This window comes from Pseudophryne corroboree, chromosome 6 (genome assembly GCF_028390025.1).
Source record: "Pseudophryne corroboree isolate aPseCor3 chromosome 6, aPseCor3.hap2, whole genome shotgun sequence".
Classification (NCBI taxonomy): Eukaryota; Metazoa; Chordata; class Amphibia; order Anura; family Myobatrachidae; genus Pseudophryne; species Pseudophryne corroboree.
Window position 1 is genome coordinate 244586571 of NC_086449.1, and position 26361 is coordinate 244612931.

General features: G+C 47.6%; 1 protein-coding gene across 2 annotated transcripts in view; it reads right to left on the reverse strand.

The window, feature by feature from the left end:
• Positions 1–26361, reverse strand: part of ARPIN (actin related protein 2/3 complex inhibitor) — an 83554-nt gene that overhangs the window by 37686 nt on the left and 19507 nt on the right. The window lies entirely within an intron of this gene.

Consider the following 26361-nt stretch of genomic DNA (forward strand, 5'->3'; position numbering starts at 1 on the left):
ACGTTGTGCTGACCATGATAGACCTACCTTATGAGTAGAGTGAGCAGAGACATTAGCCAGAACAGGGAGATATTGAGAATATGCTTCTGAAATAGTCATCCGAAGCCATCTTACCAGTGTCTGCTTATCAGCAGGCCATCCTCTCTTGTGAAATCCCTAGAGAATGAAGCGAGAATCTGTCTTTCTGATGGCACTGGTACGATCCACGTAGATCCTTCATGCACAGACCACATCCAGCGATGTATCTCCCGCAGAAAGGCCCGACACCTGGAAAGCCGGGACTACAATTTCTTCATTAAGATGGAATTTAGACACCACCTTCGGAAGATACCCAGATCTAGTTCTTAGAACTGCTTTATCTGGATTAAAAAAATAAAAAATAAAAATCAGAAATAGGGAACGACATGATAAAGCCCCTAAATCAGATACTCTTCTAGCTTACGCCATAGCCAGTAGAAAGAGAACTTTAGCTGTCAACCATTTAAGATCCACTTTATTAAGTGGTTCAAATGGGGCAACTTGAAGGGCTTTCAGGACTAGACTTGAGTCCCAAGGCACTATAAGAGGATCAAAAGGAGGTTGAATGCGCAGCATTCCATGGAAAAAAGTGCGCACATCCTGTAAGTTGGCAATTTTCTTTTGGAACCATACAGTCAATGCCGGACACTTGCACTCTCAAGGAAGCCACCTTCAAACCTTTATCCATTCCTGCCTGGAGTAATGCTAAGACCCAGGAAACTCTGAAAGACTTAAGGTCCATTTTCCGTTCATGGCACCAATGGATATAGGGTTGCCATATTCGGTGATAAATGCATTGCCGAGCAGATCTGCACCGCTTTTTCCCGAAGAATGTCCTTTGCCTGAATCAGTGCCATGTATATGACCCGAAGTTCCAATATATTTATTGGCAGGCAACCTTCTTCCTTGGTCCATTGCCCCTGGAAATACTACCTTCCCGACACTGCTCCCCAGCCCTGGAGACTGGCATCCATTGTCAGAATTTCCCAATCTGATATCCACAAGGGTCTCCCCTTGTCCAGATGGGATGTCTGTAGCCACCAGGCTAATGACCTTCTTACTTCTATCGTAAGAACCACAGTCTGTGTTTTTACTGTCTGATGCAACCCATTCCATTTGGCAAGAATCAAACGCTGCAGAGGCCTCAAGTGGCATTGCGCATACTCCACCATGTCGAATGTAGACACCATCAAACCCATCACACGTATTGCTGCACGAATGGATACCTTTTGACTGTGTAGCAAGCCCTGAATCCTTGACTGAACCTTGGATATCTTGTTCAGAAGTAACATTACTCTCTGAAGACTTGAATCCAGTACAGCCCCCAAGTGAGTCATCCGCTGTGACAGAACTAGAGACGATTTTACCCAATTTATGAGCCACCCGTGTTTCTGCAGACACATTATTGTGTGTTGCAGATGACATAGTAGCAATTCCTGCATCTGTGCCAGGATTAAAAGATCGTCGAGGTATGGTAAATTTTTATTTTCCCCCGCTGTCGGAGATAAGCTGCCATTACCACCATAATCTTGGTAAATACTCTGAGGGCTGTGGCTAACCCAAAAGGTAGGGCCTGGAACTGAAAATGCTGTTGGGAGGATAGCAAACCTGAGATAGCGCTGATGGGACAGTGCTATAGGAACATGTAGGTAAGCATCCTGTATATCCAGGGATACCATATAATCCCCTGGCTCCATGGCCAAAATGATGGAACATAAGGGGCCAAATGTAATAGAGTGAGAGTTTCAAAAAGTGAGAGATTTGGTAAGGTTTTGCAGTTTTGTTTTTTTAAAGTGGCAATCATTTACACAGCAAGATCAACCTGGTTTTGCAGTGTAAATGATTGCCACTTACAAAAAAAATAAAAATGAAAAACCTTACCAAATCTCTAACTTTCTGAAACTCTCACTCTATTACATTTGGCCCAAGGTCTCCATGTGAAACAGAGGTACCCAAATGTACTTGTTCAGCAGTTTGAGATTGAGAATGGGCCGAAATGACCCATTTGGCTTCTGAACTAAAAACAGGTTGGAGTAAAAACCCTATCCTCGTTGTGCAGGAGGAACTGGAATGACTACTCCTGACTGAAGCAATTTCTGAACTGCCTCTTACAAAGCCCTGGCCTTCGTCTCTACCAGAGATGGGCTGGTACAAAAAAAAAAAACTTTGAGGAGGGTACTTCTTGAAGACAAAAGCATAACAGAGATACAGTTTCCTGCACCCAGGCATCTGTTGTAGACTGCTGCCATATCTGTACAAACTGAAGAAGTCGGTCCCCCAGGTGGAGGCCCGCACCATCAGGCTGATGGCTTATCTGTTTTACCAAGCGGTCCTCTGGTAGCCCAATGCTTTTTAGTCTTACCAGACTTCTTGTATTGGGACTGCCTGCTACCACCTTTCCTTTTAGTTTTTCCTTGAGACCGAAAGGCCGGAACTTTAGGTTTGAAATTGTATGTGGAAGGAAACTTGACCTTCTTGGAGTCTGCTTCTGACTGCAAAATATTTGTCAGTTCTTTACCAAAAAGAATATCTCCAGAAAAGGGCAAAGATTCCAAAACCTTCTTAGATTCTGAATCAGCTTTCCACGTATGTAGCCAAACTGCTGAGAGCAGCTATTGCTGAAGCTGATGCCAATAGTACCCATATCCAATGCTGCTTCTTCCAAGAACATTGCAGCCTGTTTTATATGTGCTATATGGGATTTTTGCTCTCTAGATGCTATTGAAAAATCCCCCTCCAATGCATCAGCCCAGGCAGCCACTGCCTTTGCCATCCAAGCTGAAGCCATAGCTAGCCTTATGACTGCCCCAGACAGCAAAAAAATGGTTTTTAGAAAACCATCCACTCTCCTATCCGTGACATCATTTAATGATGTTGAAGGAAAAGGTAATGTAAATTTTCGCACTAATCAAATCACATGCGTATCTACTTTAGGAGCCACCTCCCTTTCTAAACAATACCCAGCTGGAAGAGGATAATTGGAATTCCATTTCTTAGGAATTCTAAACTTCTTATTTGGTGTAGCCCAAGCCTCTTCCATGATTTCCGTCAGCTGATCTGACCATGGAAACTCAGTCTTAACTGTTTTGGGACGTTTAAACATGGGTGCCTTTGTTTTTAACACAGGCTCTGCTGAATCCTCTAAGGATAGAATGGCTTTCATTGCTTTAATTAACTCAGCTATATCCACTGAGCTGAGACCTTCCTCCTCCTCCTCCTCCTCTTTGTATGCCGAAGCAGAATTAATTGAGCTTTCATCCTCCGATGAATCCTCATCTGAACCATGTGTAGCCTGTGAAGATAAAGATTTACTTATCAGCCTGTTTCTATTGAGAGGCTGCTGCTGGAAGTGATACACCACAACTGGGAAGCTGCATGTAAGGGTTAGTCATGTAACCTATCCCTGGTACAGGAGCTGGAGGAATTATCTGTTCAGCTAGTCTGTGCAAACATAACCCAAGGTGGATCAAACTGCCTTGTATTTTTCAAGAACCCCTGGTGAAAGCTAAAACAATTTGAAAACACACCATCCTGAACCAGATCCTGAGAGGATAACACAGCGCTAATGGAGCCACAAATCAAATGGCAGATAGTGACAAACATGGAATAAGTTGCAATATTTTAGGGGAGTAGGGAAGAACAGGGAAGTCTAGAGTAGAGAAGCAGTTAAAATACGGCTGTCGGGAACTCAGCTTTCAGGAGACCGACGCCGGAACCCTGACAGCCAGTGAAATACCACCTGTTGGAACCCCAACCTCACGGAGAGTATTTCCATTCAGTTGCTGGGTCCATGCCACACACCAAGTGGGAATATAACCTGTGGTGAGCGCAGCGAGCCCTCGAGGGGACTCGCTGACGGAATTCCGCCAGACGGGATACGGTCTAGTTTCAAGTCTTATTTAAGCCTGTGCTGGCTGAGTCACACGGGAGTTGCTGACTCTCATGAACCCTGTGTAATAACGTTCGGAGAACAGATGAGGAAGGCTAAATCTGTATGTGTACACATATAGCAGTTTGTACAGTTTCTTGGTGCATACAGTATGGGCCTATTAATCCATTTTTACAAGTGTTCCTGATACACTAATACCCTTTTCACATCGCACAAATAACCCAGTATTGACACGGCATATTGCCGTTTCTAAACGGGTCAGTGTGCGATGTGAAAGCACATTGGCCGAATTAGCGGGTCGCCTGACCCGGTAAAAATAGGATTTTAATACCTACCGGTAAATCCTTTTCTCCTAGTCTGTAGAGAATGCTGGGGTCCACTTCAGTACCATGGGGTATAGACGGTTCCGAAGGAGCCATGGGCACTTTAAGACTTTTCAAGGTTGTGAACTGGCTCCTCCCTCTATGCCCCTCCTCCAGACCTCAGTATAGGAACTGTGCCCAGGGAGACTAACATTTCGAGGAAAGGATTTACTTTTAATTTAATGGAGATTCATACCAGCTCACACCTCAACCACGCCGCACAACATGGCATTCAACATAACACATGCCAACGGGCATGAACAAATGCAGCAACATGCTAAAATAACCGTAACACAACATTAGTGTAACTACAAAATTAACAACTGCAGGTAAAGTACGCACTGGGTCGGGTGCCCAGCATCTTCTACGGACTAGGAGAAAAGGATTTACCGGTAGGTATTAAAATCCTATTTTCTCATACGTCCTAGAGCATGCTAGGGTCCACTTCAGTACCATGGGGTTACACCAAAGCTCCAGTACGGGCGGGAGAGTGCGGATGACCCTGCAGCACCTACTGACCAAACTTGAGGTCCTCATCGGCCAAGGTTTCAAACTTGTAAAACTTAGCAAACGTGTTTGACCCTGACCAAGTAACTGCTAGGCAAAGTTGTAAAGCCGAGACGCCACGGGCAGCCGCCCAGGATGAGCCCACCTTTCTAGTAGAATGGGCATTTACCGACTTCGGTACCGGCAATCCTGCCATGGAATAAGCTTGCTGAATCGTACCTCTGATCCAGCGCGCAATAGTCTGCTTAGAAGCAGGACACCCAATCTTGTTGGGAGCATACAGGACAAACAGAGCCTCCGTTTTCCTTATCCGAGCTGTTCTTGCGACATAAATCTTCAAAGCTCTAACCACAGCAAGAGACTTTGACTCAATGAAAGTGTCAGTAGCTACTGGCACCACAATAGGTTGGTTTATGTGGAAAGACGAAACCACCTTTAGAATAAACGTTTTTAACTCTGCCCTATCTTCATGGAAGATCAGGTAAGGGCTCTTGTGAGACAAGGCCCCCAACTCAGACACCCGCCTTGTGGATGCCAAGGCCAAAAGCAGCACCACTTTCCAAGTGAGAAACTTCAACTCTATCTCCTGTAGAGGTTCAAACCAACTCGATTAAAGGAGCTGCAACACCACGTTAAGGTCCCATGGTGCCACAGGAGGCACAAACGGAGGCTGGATGTGCAGAACCCCTTTCACGAACGTCTGAGCTTCTGGAAGGGAGGCCAATTGTTTTTGAAAGAAAATTGATAAGGCCGAAATCTGGACCTTGATTGAACCCAGTCTAAGGCCCGCATCCACACCAGCCTGCAGAAAATGGAGAAAACGTCCCAACTCAAACTCTTCCATAGGAGCCTTCTTGGATTCACACCAAGACGCATATTTTCTCCAAATACGGTGGTAATGTTTAGACGTTACTCCTTTCCTGGCCTAAATAAGAGTGGGGATGACTTCCTTGGGAATACCCTTTCGGGCTAGGATCCGGCGCTCAACAGCCATGCCGTCAAACGTAGCCGCGGTAAGTCTTGATACACGCATGGCCCCTGCTGAAGCAGGTCCTCGCGAGGAGGAAGAGGTTGAGGATCTTCTATGAGCAACTCCTGAAGATCTGGATACTAAGCCCTCCTTGGCCAGTCTGGGGCAATGAAGATTGCTCGAACTCTTGTTCTTCTTATGATTTTTAGAACTTTTGGAATCAGTGGAAGTGGAGAGAAGACATATACCGACCGAAACAGCCACTGGGTCACCAGTGCATACACTGCTATTGCTTGAGGGTCTCTCGACCTGGAACAATATCTCTGAAGCTTCTTGTTGAGACGAGATACCATCATGTCTACTTGAGGAACTCCCCAAAGACTTGTCACCTCTGCGAAGACTTTTTGGTGGAGGCCCCACTCTCCTGGATGGAGATCGTGTCTGCTGAGGAAGTCTGCTTTCCAGTTGTCCACTCCCGGAATGAAAATTGCTGACAGAGCTCTTGCATGTTTTTCTACCCAGAGGAGGATCTTCGTCACCTCTGCCACCGCCGCTCTGCTTTTCGTTCCGCCTTGCCGGTTTATGTACGCGACTGCTGTTACATTGTCTGACTGGATCTGCACGGGTTCTCAATTCCAGAATGTTTATGTGAAGGCAGGCTTCCTGACTTGACCATTTTCCTTGGAAGCTTTCCCCCTGTGTGACTGCTCCGCAACCTCGGAGACTTGCATCCGTGGTTACCAGGACCCAGTCCTGAATCCCAAACCGGCGTCCCTCTAGTACAGGGATGGGGAACCTTCGGCCCTCCTGCTGTTGTTGAACTACACATACCAGCATGCCCTGCAAGTTTTTGCATGGCCAAATAGCAAAACTGTAGCGAGGCATGCTGGTATGTGTAGTTCAACAACAGCTGGAGGGCCGAAGGTTCCCCATCCCTGCTCTAGTAGGTGAGAACTGTATAGCCACCACAGGAGCGAAATCCTGGCTTTGGAGGACAGGATTATCTTCCGGTGCATGTGTAGGTGGGATCCGGACCACTTGTCCAACAGGTCCCACTGGAATACTCTGGCACGGAATCGGCCAAACTGTATGGCCTCGTAGGCCGCTACCATCTTCCCCAACAACCGAATGCATTGATGGGTCGACACTCTTGTTGGTTTCAGGACTTGTTTGACCATTCTCTGGATTTCCAGAGCCTTTTCTACTGGAATAAATACTTTCTGTACTTCTGTGTCCAGTATCATCCCTAAAAAGTCGGTTCCAACTGCGACTTCGGAAATTCATGATCCAACCGTGTTGTTGGAGTACTGAGAGGGAGAGTGCAGTGTTCCGCACCAACCGTTCCCTGGATCTCGCTTTTATCAGGAGATCGTCCAGGTAAAGAATTATATTGGCTCCTTGTTGTTGGAGGACCATCATCTCTGCCATCACCTTGGTGAATACCCTCGGTGCCGTGGAGAGTCCGAAAGGCAACATCTGGAACTGGTAATGGCAATCCTGCACTGCGAATCTCAGATAAGCTTGGTGAGGAGGATAAATAGGAACATGCAAGTAAGCATCTTTTATGTCTACTGACACCATGAAGTCCCCCTCCTCCAGACTGGAAATCACTGCCCTCAGAGATTCCATCTTGAACTTGAACCTTTTCAGATTTTTCAGGTTTAAAATTGGTCTGACCGAGCCGTCCTGCTTCGGAACTACGAAGAGGCTTGAATAAAAAAACTTCTCCTTGCTGTGACAAGGGTACCAGGACAATGACTTGATCCTGAAATAATTTTTTGAATTGCCGTTGTTACTGCCTCTCTTTCTGGAAGAGAAGCTGGCAAGGTCGATTTGAAAAATCTGCATGGGACACTATTTGTAAGACCCATGGGTCCAGGCCAGATTGAATCCAGATCTGACTGAAAAGCTTCAGACGTGCTCCCACCCGAGCGGACTCCCGCAAGGGAGCTCCAGCGTCATGCTGCAGATTTGCCAGAAGCAGGGGTTAACTTCTGCTCCTGGGATCCTGGAGACGTTGCGGATTTCTTAACTCTTCCCCTCCCTCTACCTGCAAAGAAGGGGGAACCTTTGGCCTTTATGTATTTGTTGGGCCGAAAGGACTGCATCTGAGAGTGATGTATCTTTTTCGCCGGTGCAGGAGCATAAGGCAAGAATGTCGACCTACCTGCGGTAGGCGCCGAGACTAACGCATCCAGCCCATCTCCAAACAAGGCCTCACCTTTATGCAGGAGAGCCTCCATATTTCTTTTGGAATCTGTCAGCATTCCACTGGCGAATCCACAACGCCCTCCGAGTAGATACTGCCATGGTAGCGGCTTTTGAACCCAAGAGTCCAATATCCTTCATAGCTTCTAGCATGTCTGCGGCAGCGTCTTTGATATGACCTAACGTTAGGAGTATCTCGTCTCTATCGTGTCAATTTCCGATGACAAGTTATCTGACCATTTTTCAATAGCACTACTCTCCCACGCGCAAGCAATGGTGGGCCACTGGCCACATAAAATAAGAATTTACTTACCGATAATTCTATTTCTCGGAGTCCGTAGTGGATGCTGGGGTTCCTGAAAGGACCATGGGGAATAGCGGCTCCGCAGGAGACAGGGCACAAAAAAGTAAAGCTTTACTAGGTCAGGTGGTGTGCACTGGCTCCTCCCCCTATGACCCTCCTCCAGACTCCAGTTAGGTACTGTGCCCGGACGAGCATACACAATAAGGGAGGCATTTTGAATCCCGGGTAAGACTCATACCAGCCACACCAATCACACCGTACAACTTGTGATCTAAACCCAGTTAACAGTATGACAACAGAAAGGGCCTCTTAAAGATGGCTCCTTAACAATAACCCGAATTAGTTAACAATAACTATGTACAAGTATTGCAGATAATCCGCACTTGGGATGGGCGCCCAGCATCCACTACGGACTCCGAGAAATAGAATTATCGGTAAGTAAATTCTTATTTTCTCTATCGTCCTAAGTGGATGCTGGGGTTCCTGAAAGGACCATGGGGATTATACCAAAGCTCCCAAACGGGCGGGAGAGTGCGGATGACTCTGCAGCACCGAATGAGAGAACTCCAGGTCCTCCTTTGCCAGGGTATCAAATTTGTAAAATTTTACAAACGTGTTCTCCCCCGACCACGTAGCTGCTCGGCAGAGTTGTAATGCCGAGACCCCTCGGGCAGCCGCCCAAGATGAGCCCACCTTCCTTGTGGAGTGGGCTTTTACAGTTTTAGGCTGTGGCAGGCCTGCCACAGAATGTGCAAGTTGAATTGTGTTACAAATCCAACGAGCAATCGACTGCTTAGAAGCAGGTGCGCCCAACTTGTTGGGTGCATACAATATAAACAGCGAGTCAGATTTTCTGACTCCAGCCGTCCTTGCAATGTATATTTTTAAGGCTCTGACAACGTCCAACAACTTGGAGTCCTCCAAGTCGCTAGTGGCCGCAGGCACCACAATAGGTTGGTTCAGATGAAATGCTGATACCACTTTAGGGAGAAAATGCGGACGAGTCCGCAGTTCTGCCCTATCCGAAAGGAAGATTAGATAAGGACTTTTATAAGATAAAGCCGCCAATTCAGATACTCTCCTGGCAGAGGCCAGGGCTAGTAACATAGTCACTTTCAATGTGAGATATTTCAAATCCACCTTTTTCAATGGTTCAAACCAATGGGATTTGAGGAAATCTAAAACTACATTTAGATCCCACGGTGCCACCGGAGGCACCACAGGAGGCTGTATATGCAGTACTCCCTTGACAAAAGTCTGGACCTCAGGGACAGAGGCCAATTCTTTTTGGAAGAATATTGACAGGGCCGAAATTTGAACCTTAATGGATCCCAATTTGAGACCCATAGATAATCCTGATTGCAGGAAATGTAGGAAACGACCCAGTTGGAATTCCTCCGTCGGAACCCTCCGATCCTCGCACCACGCTACATATTTTCGCCAAATGCGGTGATAATGTTTCACGGTGACTTCCTTCCGTGCCTTAATCAAGGTAGGAATGACTTCTTCTGGAATGCCTTTCCCTTTTAGGATCTGGCGTTCAACCGCCATGCCGTCAAACGCAGCCGCGGTAAGTCTTGAAAAAGACAGGGACCCTGCTGTAGCAGGTCCCTTCTCAGAGGTAGAGGCCACGGTTCGTCCGTGAGCATCTCTTGAAGTTCCGGATACCAAGTCCTTCTCGGCCAATCCGGAACCACTAGTATTGTTCTTACTCTTCTTTGCCGTATGATCTTCAATACCTTTGGTATGAGCGGCAGAGGAGGAAACACATACACTGACTGGTACACCCAAGGAGTTACCAGTGCGTCCACAGCTATTGCCTGTGGATCTCTTGACCTGGCGCAATATTTGTCCAGTTTCTTGTTGAGGCGAGACGCCATCATGTCTACAATTGGTCTTTCCCAACGGTCTATTAACATGTTGAAGACTTCTGGATGTAGACCCCACTCTCCCGGATGAAGATCGTGTCTGCTGAGGAAGTCTGCTTCCCAGTTGTCCACGCCCGGGATGAACACTGCTGACAGTGCTATCACGTGATTCTCCGCCCAGCGAAGAATCTTGGCAGCTTCTGCCATTGCACTCCTGCTTCTTGTGCCGCCCTGCCTGTTTACATGGGCGACCGCCGTGATGTTGTCCGACTGAATCAACACCGGCTTTCCTTGCAGGAGAAGTTCCGCCTGGCCTAGAGCATTGTAGATTGCTCTTAGTTCCAGAATGTTTATGTGAAGAGACTTTTCCAGACTCGTCCATACTCCCTGGAAGTTTCTTCCTTGTGTGACTGCTCCCCAGCCTCTCAGGCTGGCGTCCGTGGTCACCAGGATCCAATCCTGAATGCCGAATCTGCGGCCTTCTAATAGGTGAGCCTTCTGCAACCACCACAGAAGTGACACCCTTGTCTTTGGTGACAGGGTTATTCGCAGGTGCATCTGCAGATGCGACCCTGACCATTTGTCCAACAGATCCCTTTGGAATATTCTTGCATGGAATCTGCCGAATGGAATTGCTTCGTAAGAAGCCACCATTTTTCCCAGGACTCTTGTGCATTGATGTACTGACACTTTTCCTGGTTTTAGGAGGTTCCTGACCAGATCGGATAACTCCTTGGCTTTTTCCTCTGGAAGGAAAACCTTTTTCTGAACCGTGTCCAGAATCATTCCTAGGAACAGCAGACGAGTTGTCGGGATTAAATGGGATTTTGGAATATTCAGAATCCACCCGTGTTGTCTTAGCACCTCTTGAGATAGTGCTAAAGCTGTCTCCAGCTGTTCTCTGGACCTTGCCCTTATTAGGAGATCGTCCAAGTATGGGATAACTAATACGCCTTTTCTTCGAAGAAGAATCATCATCTCGGCCATTACCTTGGTAAAGACCCGAGGCGCCGTGGACAATCCGAACGGCAGCGTCTGAAACTGATAGTGACAGTTTTGAACAATGAACCTGAGGTACCCCTGGTGTGCGGGGTAAATCGGAACGTGTAGATACGCATCCTTGATGTCCAAGGATACCATAAAGTCCCCTTCTTCCAGGTTCGCTATCACTGCTCTGAGTGACTCCATCTTGAACTTGAACTTTTTTATGTAGAGGTTCAAGGACTTCAGATTTAGAATAGGCCTTACCGAGCCATCCGGCTTCGGTACCACAAATAGAGTGGAATAATACCCCTTTCCTTGTTGTAATAGGGGTACTTTGACTATCACCTGCTGAGCGTACAGCTTGTGAATGGCTTCCAACACCCTCTCCCTTTCGGAAGAGACGGTTGGTAAGGCAGACTTCAGGAAACGATGAGGAGGATCCGTCTCTAATTCCAACCTGTACCCCTGAGATATTATCTGCAGGATCCAGGGGTCTACCTGCGAGTGAGCCCACTGCGCGCTGTAATTTTTGAGACGGCCCCCCACTGTCCCCGAGTCCGCTTGAGAGGCCCCAGCGTCATGCTGAGGTTTTTGCAGGAGCCGGGGAGGGCTTCTGTTCCTGGGAAGGAGCTGCCTGTTGGTGTCTCTTCCCTCTTCCTCTGCCTCGTGGCAGGTACGACAAGCCCTTTGCTCTCTTATTTTTGTAGGAGCGAAAAGGCTGCGGTTGAAAGGTCGGTGCCTTTCTCTGTTGGGGAGTGACTTGAGGTAAAAAGGTGGATTTCCCGGCAGTAGCCGTGGCCACCAAGTCTGATAGACCAACTCCAAATAACTCCTCCCCTTTATACGGCAAAACCTCCATGTGACGTTTTGAATCCGCATCGCCTGTCCACTGTCGTGTCCATAAGGCTCTTCTGGCTGAAATGGACATAGCACTCACCCGAGATGCCAGTGTGCAAATATCCCTCTGTGCATCACGCATATAGATAAATGCATCCTTTATTTGTTCTAACGACAGTAAAACATTGTCCCTATCTAGGGTATCAATATTTTCAATCAGGGATTCTGACCAAACTACTCCAGCACTGCACATCCAGGCAGTTGCTATAGCTGGTCGTAGTATAACACCTGCATGTGTGTATATATTCTTTTGAATAACTTCCATCTTTCTATCTGATGGATCCTTAAGTGCGGCCGTCTCAGGAGAGGGTAACGCCACTTGTTTGGATAAGCGTGTGAGCGCCTTGTCCACCTTAGGGGGTGTTTCCCAGCGCGCCCTAACCTCTGGCGGGAAAGGGTATAATGCCAATAACTTTTTTGAAATTATCAACTTTTTATCAGGAGCAACCCACGCTTCATCACACACGTCATTTAATTCTTCTGATTCAGGAAAAACTGTTTGTAGTTTTTTCACACCATACATAATACCCTGTTTTACGGTATCTGTAGTATCAGCTAAATGTAACGTCTCCTTCATTGCCAAAATCATATAACGTGTGGCCCTACTGGAAAATACGTTTGAATTTCTACCGTCGTCACTGGAATCAGTGCCCGTGTCTGGGTCTGTGTCGACCGACTGAGGCAAAGGGCGTTTTACAGCCCCTGACGGTGTTTGAGGCGCCTGGACAGGCATTAATTGATTGTCCGGCCGCCTCATGTCCTCAACTGACTGTTTAAGGGAAGATAAACCATCACGTAATTCCACAAATAAAGGCATCCATTCTGGTGTCGACCCCCTGGGGGGTGACATCTGCATATTTGGCAATTGCTCCGCCTCCACACCAATATCGTCCTCATACATGTCGACACCACGTACCGACACACACCGCAAACTCACAGGGAATGCTCTAATGAAGACAGGACCCACTAGCCCTTTTGGGGAGACAGAGGGAGAGTCTGCCAGCACACACCACAAAGCGCTATATATACAAGGGATATCCTTATATTAAGTGCTCCCTTATAGCTGCTTTAATATATATATATATATAGCCATTAATGTGCCCCCCCTCTCTGTTTTACCCTGTTTCTGTAGTGCAGTGCAGGGGAGAGACCTGGGAGCCGTTCTGACCAGCGGAGCTGTGACAGAAAATGGCGCCGTGTGCTGAGGAGATAGGCCCCGCCCCTTTTTCGGCGGGTTCTTCTCCCGCTATTTTTCCAGTCAGGCAGGGGTTAAATATCTCCATATAGCCCCTATGGGCTATATGTGAGGTATTTTTAGCCTTGTATAAGGTTTATATTTGCCTCTCAGAGCGCCCCCCCCCAGCGCTCTGCACCCTCAGTGACTGCCCAGTGAAGTGTGCTGAGAGGAAAATGGCGCACAGCTGCAGTGCTGTGCGCTACCTTATGAAGACTGAGGAGTCTTCAGCCGCCGGTTTCCGGACCTCTTCACGCTTCAGCATCTGCAAGGGGGTCGGCGGCGCGGCTCCGGGACCGGACTCCACGGCTGGGCCTGTGTTCGATCCCTCTGGAGCTAATGGTGTCCAGTAGCCAAGCAGCAAATCCACTCTGCATGCAGGTGAGTTTACTACTTTCCCCCTAAGTCCCACGTTGCAGTGATCCTGTTGCCAGCAGGACTCACTGTAAAGAAAAAAACCTAAACTAAACTTTCTCTAAGCAGCTCTTTAGGAGAGCCACCTAGATTGCACCCTTCTCGTTCGGGCACAAAATCTAACTGGAGTCTGGAGGAGGGTCATAGGGGGAGGAGCCAGTGCACACCACCTGACCTAGTAAAGCTTTACTTTTTTGTGCCCTGTCTCCTGCGGAGCCGCTATTCCCCATGGTCCTTTCAGGAACCCCAGCATCCACTTAGGACGATAGAGAAAATAAGATTTTAAACCTACCGGTAAATATTTTTCTCGTAGTCCGTAGAGGATGCTGGGGACTCCGTAAGGACCATGGGGATAGACGGGCTCCGCAGGAGACATGGGCACTTTAAGAAAGAACTTTAGGTATGGGTGTGCACTGGCTCCTCCCTCTATGCCCCGCCTCCAGACCTAAGTTAGAGAAACTGTGCCCAGAGGAGACGGACAGTACGAGGAAAGGATTTTTGTTAATCCAAGGGCAAGATTCATACCAGCCCACACCATTCACACTGTATAACTTGTGATATACTACCCAGTTACCAGTATGAAAACAATATAGCATCAGTCCGAAACTGATGAAAACTATAACATAACCCTTATGTAAGCAAAACTATATACAAGTCTTGCAGAAGTAGTCCGCACTTGGGACGGGCGCCCAGCATCCTCTACGGACTAAGAGAAAAAGATTTACCGGTAGATTTAAAATCTTATTTTCTCTGACGTCCTAGAGGATGCTGGGAACTCCGTAAGGACCATGGGGATTATACCAAAGCTCCCAAACAGGCGGGAGAGTGCGGATGACTCTGCAGCACCGATTGAGCAAACAGGAGGTCCTCCTCAGCCAGGGTATCAAACTTATAGAACTTTGCAAAGGTGTTTGAACCCGACCAAGTAGCAGCTCGGCACAGCTGTAGTGCCGAGGCCCCTCGGGCAGCCGCCCAAAAAGAGCCCACCTTCCTAGTGGAATGGGCCTTTACCGATTTTGGTAACGGCAATCCAGCCGTAGAATGAGCCTGCTGAATCGTGTTACAGATCCAGCGAGCAATAGTCTGCTTTTAAGCAAGAGCGCCAACCTTGTTGGCTGCATACAGGACAAACAGTGCTTCTGTTTTTCTGACTCTAGCCGATCTGGCCACGTAAATTTTCAAAACCCTGACTACATCAAGTGACTCGGATCCTCCAAGTCTCGCGTAGCCACAGGCACCACAATAGGTTGGTTCATATGAAAAGATGACACTACCTTAGGCAAGAATTGAGGACGGGTCCGCAATTCCGCTCTATCCATATGGAAAACCAGATAGAGGCTTTTATGAGACAAAGGGGTATATGCAATTACCGGCGAATCGCGGCAATTTTTCGCCCGTTTTTTAATTCGACACAATTTGACCATCGAATTCCGGCAAGGGGGTGCCTGAATTCAACATATTCAATAAAAAACGGATTCGACAGTCCCGCTGTCGAAAAACGGCCGATTTGACGGATTTTGATCCGATTTTTTAAAAAACCCGAAAAAAATTGCGTGGGGTCCCCCCTCCAAAGCATAACCAGCCTCGGGCTATTTGAGCCGGTCCTGGTTCTAAAAATCAGGGGGGAAAACTGACAGGGGATCCTCTGTATTTTTAAAACCAGCACCGGGCTCTGCGCCTGGTGCAAAAAATACGGGGGGGAAAAAAGCGTAGGGGTCCCCTGTATTTTTTACACCAGCATTGGGCTCCACTAGCTGGACAGATAATGCCACAGCCGGGGGTCACTTTTATACAGCGCCCTGCGGCCGTGGCATTAAATATCCAACTAGTCACCCCTGGCCGGGGTACCCTGGGGGAGTGGGGACCCCTTCAATCAAGGGGTCCCCCCCCAGCCACCCAAGGGCCAGGGGTGAAGCCCGAGGCTGTCCCCCCCCCCCCTCCAAGGGCTGCGGATGGGGGGGCTGATAACCTTGAGAAAATTGAAAGAATATTGGTTTTTCCAGTAGTACTACAAGTCCCAGCAAGCCTCCCCCGCAAGCTGGTACTTGGAGAACCACAAGTACCAGCATGCTGGAGAAAACCGAGCCCGCTGGTACCTGTAGTTCTACTGAAAAAAAATACCCAAATAAAAACAGGACACGCACACCGTGAGTGTAAAACTTTATTTCACACATGTCAACACACACATACTTACCTATGTTCACACGCCGACCTCTGTCCACTTGTCCAAGTAGAATCCACGTGTACCTGTGAATAAAATTATACTCACCTCAATCCAGTGTCCGGATCTTTTAAAATAATCCTCGTACTTGGCAAAACAACAAAACGAACACCCGGACCAAACGGACTGAAAGGGGTCCCATGTTTACACATGGGACCCCTTTCCCCGAAAGCAGAGACCCCCCCGTGACTGCTGTCACAGAAAGGTCCCTTCAGCCAATCAGCGAGCGCAACGTCCTGGCACTCTGCTGATTGGCTATGCGCGTCTGAGCTGTCAGACAGCGCATCGCAAAGCCTCTCCATTATATTCAATGGTGGGAACTTTGCGGTCAGGTCACCCGCGGTCAGCGGCTGACCGCGGGTAACCCCACCGCTGACCGCAAAGTTCCCACCATTGAAACTAATGGAGGGAGCTGTGCGATGCGCTGTCTGCCAGCAGACGCGCATACAGCCAATCAGGAGAGTGCCACGAAGTAGCGCTTCCTGATTGGCTTAAGAGACCTTTCTGTGACAGCAGTCACGGGGGGGAGGGGGGTCTCTGCATTCGGGGAAAGGGGTCCCATGTGTAAACATGGGACCCCTTTCAGTCCGTTTGGTCCGGGTGTTCGTTTTGTTGTTTTGCCAAGTACGAGGATTATTTTAAAAGATCCGGATACTGGATTGAGGCGAGTATAATTTTATTCACAGGTACACGTGGATTCTACTTGGACAAGTGGACAGAGGTCGGCGTGTGAACATAGGTAAGTATGTGTGTGTGTGTCGACATGTGTGAAATAAAGTTTTACTCTCACGGTGTGCGTGTCCTGTTTTTATTTGGGTATTTTTTTTTTCCAGTAGAACTACAGGTACCAGCGGGCCCGGTTTTCTCCCGCATGCTGGTACTTGTGGTTCTCCAAGTACCAGCTTGCGGGGGAGGCTTGCTGGTACTTCACCCCTGGCCCTTGGGTGGCTGGGGGAGGGGGGACCCCTTGATTGAAGGGGTCCCCACTCCCCCAGGGTACCCCGGCCAGGGGTGACTAGTTGGATATTTAATGCCACGGCCGCTGGGCGCTGTATAAAAGTGACCCCCGGCTGTGGCATTATCTGTCCAGCTAGTGGAGCCCAATGCTGGTGTAAAAAATACGGGGGACCCCCTACGCTTTTTGTCCCCCGTATTTTTTGCACGAGCACCAGGCGCAGAGCCCGGTGCTGGTTTTAAAAATACGGGGGATCCCCTGTCAGTTTTTCCCCCGGATTTTTAGAACCAGGACCGGCTCGAAGAGCCAGAGGCTGGTTATGCTTAGGAGGGGGGACCCCACGCAATTTTTTTTCTGATTTTTACCGTTCCATTTAAAAAAAAAAAAAAAAAAAAATTAATAATAATAATAATAATAATAATAATAATAATAATAATATTTTAAAAAATATATAAATAATACTTGTGCCTCCAAAATAGACAAACCAAGTACCTAATCCCTTCTAATATAAATAGATATGCTATTACCAATTAAAAAAAACACCAAAAACACATGTTTTTAAAAACAGATTGAAACGGTTGTCGAATTTCCAAACTTCAACATCCACGGACTCCGGATAAGGCCGCAAGTACAAGCATCGGCCGGGAGGACGAGCCATCTTTGCCGTGGTAAAGTTAAAGATCCATGTTCCGCTTCTAACAGGTGATCTGCGGGTTAATTAACCGGGAGGAATATCACACGCATTGTGATTATATAGAGACGTTTGCATGATACAAAAACGACTAATTCACATCGTTCATTACATGTTACTGACGTTTTGATTCTAAATTCAAGTTGGCATGAATGGGCATAACAACATATCAAGCTAATATTAAAGGGTTACCATTCAAAACAATTGGCAGCAACCCACTACAGCTCATCATAATGCCAACTTACAAGTGATCTGCTGTTTCCAATTTCTCTGACGTCCTAGTGGATGCTGGGACTCCGTAAGGACCATGGGGGGGATAGCGGCTCCGCAGGAGACAGGGCACAAGAATAAAAGCTTTAGGATCAGGTGGTGTGCACTGGCTCCTCCCCCTATGACCCTCCTCCAAGCCTCAGTTAGATTTTTGTGCCCGAACGAGAAGGGTGCAGGCTAGGTGGCTCTCCTGAGCTGCTTAGAATAAAAGTTTAATTTAGGTTTTTTTATTTTCAGTGAGTCCTGCTGGCAACAGGCTCACTGCATCGTGGGACTAAGGGGAGAAGAAGCGAACTCACCTGCGTGCAGAGTGGATTGGGCTTCTTAGGCTACTGGACATTGGCTCCAGAGGGACGATCACAGGTACAGCCTGGATGGGTCACCGGAGCAGCGCCGCCGTCCCCCTTACAGAGCCAGAAGAGACGAAGAGGTCCGGTGAAAATCGGCGGCAGAAGACAATCCTGTCTTCAGACTAAGGTAGCGCACAGCACCGCAGCTGTGCGCCATTGCTCTCAGCACACTTCACACTCCGGTCACTGAGGGTGCAGGGCGCTTGGGGGGGAGCGCCCTGAGACGCAATATAAATGATAATACCTTAGGTGGCAAAAGAATACATCACATATAGCTCCTGGGCTATATGGATGTATTTTAACCCCTGCCATTTTTACACAAAAAAGCGGGAGATAAGGACGTCGTGAAGGGGCGGAGCCTATCTCCTCAGCACACAAGCGCCATTTTCCCTCACAGTTCCGCTGGAAGGACGGCTCCCTGACTCTCCCCTGCAGTCCTGCTTCAGAATCAGGGTAAAAAAGAGAAGGGGGGGCACTATTGGCAGCAAATGACAATATAAACAGCAGCTATAAGGGAATAACACTTATATAAGGTTATCCCTGTATATATATATATATATATATATATATATATATATATATATATATATATATATATATATATATATATATATATATATATATATATATATATATGTATATATATATGTATATATATATATATATAGCGCTGGGTGTGTGCTGGCAGACTCTCCCTCTGTCTCTCCAAAGGGCTCGTGGGGTCCTGTCCTCTATCAGAGCATTCCCGGTGTGTGTGCTGTGTGTCGGTACGTGTGTGTCGACATGTATGAGGAGGAAAATGATGTGGAGGCGGAGCAATTGCCTGCGTTAGTGATGTCACCCCCTAGGGAGTCGACACCTGACTGGATGATCGTGTTCAAACAATTAAGTGATAATGTCAACACTTTGCAAAAAACTGTTGACGACATGAGACAGCCGGCAAATCAATTAGTGCCTGTCCAGGCGTCTCAGACACCGTCAGGGGCCCTAAAACGCCCGTTACCTCAGTGGGTCGACACAGACCCAAACACAGATACGGAGTCTAGTGTCGACGGTGATGAGTCGAACGTAATGTCCAGTAGGGCCACACGTTACATGATCACGGCAATGAAGGAAGCATTGCACATTTCTGACACTACAAATACCACTAAGAAGGGTATTATGTGGGGGGTGAAAAAACTACCAATAGTTTTTCCTGAGTCAGATGAATTGAATGAGGTATGTGATAAAGCGTGGGTTTCTCCCGACAAAAAACTGCTAATTTCTAATAAATTATTGGCACTATATCCTTTCCCATCAGAGGTTAGGACACGTTGGGAAACACCCCCTAGGGTAGATAAGGCGCTCACACGTTTATCTAAACAAGTAGCGTTACCGTCTCCTGATACGGCCACCCTCAAAGAACCAGCTGATAGAAGGCTGGAAAATATCCTAAAAAGTATATACACACATACTGGTGTTATACTGCGACCAGCAATCGCTTCAGCCTGGATGTGCAGTGCTGGAGTCGCGTGGTCGGATTCCCTGACTGAAAATATTGATACCCTGGATAGGGACAATATATTGTTAACTATAGAGCATTTGAAGGATGCATTACTATATATGCGTGATGCACAGAGGGATATTTGCAGCCTGGCATCAAGAGTAAGTGCTATGTCCATCTCTGCCAGAAGAACGTTATGGACGCGTCAGTGGTCAGGGGATGCGGATTCAAAACGACATATGGAAGTATTGCCGTATAAAGGGGAGGAGTTATTTGGGGCTGGTCTTTCGGACCTGGTGGCCACGGCAACGGCTGGAAAGTCCACCTTCTTACCCCAGGTCACTTCACATCAACAGAAAAAGACACCGTCTTTTCAAACTCAGTCCTTTCGTTCCCATAAATACAAGCGAGCAAAAGGCCATTCCTTTCTGCCCCGGGGCAGAGGAAGGGGAAAAAGACTGCACCATGCAGCCGCTTCCCAGGATCAGAAGCCTTCCCCTGCTTCTGCCAAGTCTTCAGCATGACGCTGGGGCTTTACAAGCAGACTCAGGCTTGGTGGGGGCCCGTCTCAAGAATTTCAACGCGCAGTGGGCTCACTCGCAAGTGGATCCCTGGATTCTACAGGTAGTATCGCAGGGGTACAAACTGGAATTCGAGGCGTTTCCCCCTCGCCGGTTCCTGAAGTCTGCTCTGCCAAAGTCTCCCTCCGACAGGGAGGCAGTTCTGGAAGCCATTCACAAGCTGTATTCCCAGCAGGTGATAATCAAGGTACCCCTCCTACAACAAGGAAAGGGGTATTATTCCACGCTGTTTGTGGTACCGAAGCCGGACGGCTCGGTGAGACCAATTTTAAATCTGAAATCCTTGAACACTTACATAAAAAGGTTCAAATTCAAGATGGAATCACTCAGAGCGGTGATAGCGAACCTGGAAGAAGGGGACTATATGGTGTCTCTGGACATCAAAGATGCTTATCTCCACGTCCCAATCTACCCTTCTCACCAAGGGTATCTCAGGTTTGTAGTACAAGACTGTCATTATCAGTTTCAGACGCTGCCGTTTGGGTTGTCCACGGCACCTCGGGTCTTTACCAAGGTAATGGCCGAAATGATGATTCTTCTTCGAAGAAAAGGCGTATTAATTATCCCTTACTTGGACGATCTCCTGATAAGGGCAAGGTCCAGGGAACAGTTAGAAGTCGGAGTAGCACTATCTCAGATAGTGTTACGTCAGCACGGGTGGATCCTAAATATTCCAAAATCGCAGCTGATTCCAACGACACGTCTTCTGTTCCTAGGAATGATTCTGGACACAGTCCAGAAGAAGGTTTTTCTCCCGGAGGAGAAGGCCAAGGAGTTATCCGAGCTAGTCAGGAACCTCCTAAAACCAGCCCAGGTGTCAGTGCATCAGTGCACGAGGGTCCTGGGAAAAATGGTGGCTTCTTACGAAGCAATTCCATTCGGAAGATTCCATGCAAGAACGTTTCAGTGGGATCTACTGGACAAATGGTCCGGTTCGCATCTTCAGATGCAGCAGCGGATAACCCTGTCACCAAAGACAAGGGTGTCTCTCCTGTGGTGGTTGCAGAGTGCTCATCTTCTAGAGGGCCACAGATTCGGCATTCAGGATTGGATCCTGGTGACCACGGATGCAAGCCTGAGAGGCTGGGGAGCAGTCACACAGGGAAAAAACTTCCAGGGCTTGTGGTCAAGCATGGAAACATCTCTTCATATAAACATTCTGGAACTACGGGCCATTTACAATGCCCTAAGTCAAGCGAAACCCCTGCTTCGGGGTCAGGCGGTATTGATCCAATCGGACAACATCACGTCAGTCGCCCACGTAAACAGACAGGGCGGCACGAGAAGCAGGAGGGCAATGGCAGAGGCTGCAAGGATTCTTCGCTGGGCGGAAAATCATGTGATAGCTCTGTCAGCAGTGTTCATTCCGGGAGTGGACAACTGGGAAGCAGACTTCCTCAGCAGACACGACCTTCACCCGGGAGAGTGGGGACTTCACCCAGAAGTCTTCCACCTGATTGTAAACCGTTGGGAAAAACCAAAGGTGGACATGATGGCGTCACGTCTAAACAAAAAATTAGACAGATATTGCGCCAGGTCAAGGGACCCTCAGGCAATAGCGGTGGACGCTCTGGTGACACCGTGGGTGTACCAGTCAGTGTATGTGTTCCCTCCTCTGCCTCTCATACCAAAAGTACTGAGAATCATAAGAAGGAGAGGAGTAAGAACGATACTCGTGGTTCCGGATTGGCCAAGAAGGACTTGGTACCCGGAACTTCAGGAGATGCTCACGGAAGACCCGTGGCCTCTACCTCTAAGAAAGGACCTGCTCCAGCAGGGGCCTTGTCTGTTCCAAGACTTACCGCGGCTGCGTTTGACGGCATGGCGGTTGAACGCCGGATCCTGAAGGAAAAAGGCATTCCAGATGAAGTCATCCCTACCCTGGTCAAAGCCAGGAAGGATGTAACCGCAAAACATTATCACCGCATTTGGCGAAAATATGTTGCGTGGTGTGAGGCCAAGAAGGCCCCTACAGAGGAATTTCAACTGGGTCGTTTCCTCCATTTCCTGCAAACAGGACTGTCTATGGGCCTAAAATTAGGGTCCATTAAGGTTCAAATTTCGGCCCTGTCGATTTTCTTCCAGAAAGAACTGGCTTCAGTACCTGAAGTTCAGACATTTGTAAAAGGGGTACTGCATATACAACCTCCTTTTGTGCCTCCAGTGGCACCTTGGGATCTCAATGTTGTTTTGAGGTTCCTTAAGTCACATTGGTTTGAACCACTCACCACTGTGGACTTAAAATATCTCACATGGAAGGTGACGATGCTGTTAGCCCTGGCTTCAGCCAGGTGTGTGTCAGAATTGGCGGCTTTATCATATAAAAGCCCTTACTTAATTTTTCATTCTGACAGGGCAGAATTGAGGACTCGTCCTCAATTTCTCCCTAAGGTGTTTTCTGCTTTTCACATGAACCAACCTATTGTGGTGCCTGCGGCTACTAGGGACTTGGAGGACTCCAAGTTACTTGACGTTGTCAGGGCCCTGAAAATATATGTTTCCAGGACGGCTGGAGTCAGAAAGTCTGACTCGCTGTTTATCCTGTATGCACCCAACAAGCTGGGTGCTCCTGCTTCTAAGCAGACTATTGCTCGTTGGATTTGTAGTACAATTCAACTTGCACATTCTGTGGCAGGCCTGCCACAGCCTAAATCGGTAAAAGCCCATTCCACAAGGAAAGTGGGCTCATCTTGGGCGGCTGCCCGAGGGGTCTCGGCTTTACAACTTTGCCGAGCAGCTACTTGGTCAGGGGCAAACACGTTTGCTAAATTCTACAAATTTGATACCCTGGCTGAGGAGGACCTGGAGTTCTCTCATTCGGTGCTGCAGAGTCATCCGCACTCTCCCGCCCGTTTGGGAGCTTTGGTATAATCCCCATGGTCCTTACGGAGTCCCAGCATCCACTAGGACGTCAGAGAAAATAAGATTTTACTTACCGATAAATCTATTTCTCATAGTCCGTAGTGGATGCTGGGCGCCCATCCCAAGTGCGGATTGTCTGCAATACTTGTACATAGTTATTGTTAACAAAATCGGGTTATTGTTGTTGTGAGCCATCTTTTCAGAGGCTCCTTCGTTGTTATCATACTGTTAACTGGGTTCAGATCACGAGTTGTACGGTGTGATTGGTGTGGCTGGTATGAGTCTTACCCGGGATTCAATATCCTTCCTTATTATGTACGCTCGTCCGGGCACAGTATCCTAACTGAGGCTTGGAGGAGGGTCATAGGGGGAGGAGCCAGTGCACACCACCTGATCCTAAAGCTTTTATTCTTGTGCCCTGTCTCCTGCGGAGCCGCTATCCCCCCCATGGTCCTTACGGAGTCCCAGCATCCACTACGGACTATGAGAAATAGATTTATCGGTAAGTAAAATCTTATTATTACATCTAGAACATAGCTACAATTTTCTATATTGGTAATCGACACGTGGACATTTACATTGTAGCAAGAGTCCAAAAGGATATCTAATACAGCTGCTACTGTTCTGGATAGACTTTGCATAAACTTTGTGGGGAATACTGGATCCATGTGTAATTAAGCACACCCACAGTTTATGAATAAATTGGGAAGCATTTATATATTATAACAGAAGTAGCTATATTTATATATTCATGCAAATTTCTGTCTAAAGGAATTATCCTGTTTTAGTGATATTGTATTTTATGGTGTGAAATCGCTATTGCCGGCCGGCGTTTAGTATAAATGTTTTAGATTATTGCTATTTATATAACTATTCATATAACAAAAATAAAAATCCACATCAAATGTGAATTAGCGCTCTCTTGGTTGTTTTTTACTGTGTTCAATTGAATATACTTTTGTCGAATGGCCGCATTTGTACCATTACAGAAATGTAGAATTTGACAAATATCGAATTTCAAAAAGTCGAATTTGGAAAGTCCGTTTTTTTGACAAAAAGTACTAACTTGCATTGTCGTGGGTTTTTTTTTGGCGAAAATGTCCCGTTTTTCGACATTTTCGGGAATTCGACCGCAATTGCATATACCCCAAAGCCGTCAATTTTTTTTTTTATTTTTTTTTTAACACTTGCCTAGCTGAAACCAAGGCTAACCACATGACCACCTTTCATGTTAAGTGATTCAAACCAGTGCGACTTAAGGAACCTCAACACCACGTTAAGGTCCCACGGCGCCACCGGAGGTACAACAGGAGGCTGAATATGCAGCACTCCCTTCACAAAAGTCTGTACCTCTGGGAGAGAAGTTAATTTCTTCTGAAAGAAAATGGATAGGGTCGAAATCTGAACCTTAATGGAGCCAAATTTTTAGGCCCAAATTTACTCCAGTTTGTAGGAAGTGAAGGAAAACTGCCCAGAAGGAATTCTTCCGTAGGAGGATTCCTGGCCTCATACCAAGAAACATACATCCGCCATATACGGTGATAATGTTTAGCTGTCACGTCGTTCCTAGCCTTTATCAGAGTAGGAATTACCTCATCCGGAATGCCCTTTTCCGCTAGGATCCGGCGTTCAACCGCCATGCCGTCAACGCAGCCGCGGTAAGTCTTGGAACCAACAGGGCCCCTGTTGCAACAGGTCCTGTCTTAGAGGAAGAGGCCACGGATCTTCTGTGAGCATTTCCTGTAGATCCGGATACCAGGCCCTTCGCGGCCAATCTGGAACAATGAGAATTGTCTATACACCTCTCATTCTTATTATTCTCAACACCTTGGGGATGCGAGGAAGAGGAGGAAACACATAGACCGACTGGAACACCCACGGTGTCACTAGGGCTTCCACTGCCACCGCCTGAGGGTCTCTTGACCTGGCGCAATACCTCTTTCTTTTTCTTTTTTTATATATTTAGGCGGGACGCCCTCATATCTATCTGGGGCAGGCCCCACTGACTTGCAATTTGTGCGAAGACTTCCTGATGAAGTCCCCACTCTCCTGGATGTAGATCTTGTCTGCTGAGGAAGTCTGCTTCCCAGTTGTCCACTCCCGGAATGAACACTGCTGACAGTGCGCTTACATGATTTTCCGCCCAGCGAAGAATCCTGGTGGCTTTCATTGTCACTCTGCTCTTTGTGCCGCCTTGGCGGTTTACATGAGCCACTGCGGTGATGCTGTCTGCCTGGATCAGAACCGGTAGGTCGCGAAGCAAAGTCTCCGCTTGACGAAGGGCGTTGTATATTGCCCTCAGTTCCAGGACGTCGACTGGGAGACAAGTCTCTTAACTTGACCAAATACCTTGGAAGTTTCTTCCCTGTGTGACTGCTTCCCAACCTCGAAGGCTCGCGTCCGTGCTCACCAGAACTCAGTCCTGGATGCCGAATCTGCGACCCTCCAGAAGGTGAGCACTCTGCAGCCACCACAGGAGAGATACCCTGGCCCTGGGGGACAGGGTGATGTAGATGTGACCCGGACCACTTGTCTAGTAGGTCCCATTGGAAAGACTTCACATGGAACCTGCCGAAAGGGATGGCCTCGTAAGATGCCACCATCTTTTCCAGGACTCGAGTGCAGTGATGCACCGACACCTGTTTTGGCGTCAATAAGTCCCTGACCAGAGTCATGAGTTCCTGGGCCTTTTCTATCGGAAGATAAACCTTATACTGGTCCGTATCAAGAATTATGCCTAAGAAGGTCAAACGAGTCGCAGGAACCAACTGTGACTTCGGGATACTGAGAATCCAGCCTTGTTGCTGTAACACCTTCAGTGAAAGTGACACGCTGTTCAACAACTGCTATCGTGATCTCGCTTTTATGAGGAGATCGTCCAAGTACGGGATCTGAAATTAGGAATGACAATCCTGTACCGCAACCCTTAGGCACGCCTGATGAGGTGAATATATGGGAACATGAAGGTATGCATGTTTTATGTCCAGGGATACCATAAAATCCCACCCTTCTAGGCTGGCGATGACCGCTCTGAGCGATTGCATCTTGAATTTGAACCTTGTAAAGTATAGGTTCAAGGAATTTAAATGTAAAATGTGTCTGAACGAACCGTCCGGTTTCGGAACTACAACAGGGTTCATTAATACCCCTCCCTTGTTGAAGTAGGGGAATTCTGACCACCACCTGTTGAAGACACAATTTGTGAATTGCATTTAACACTATCTCCCCTTCTGGGGGAGAATCTGTTAGGGCCGATTTGAAAAACCGGCGAGGAGACACCTCTTCGAATTCCA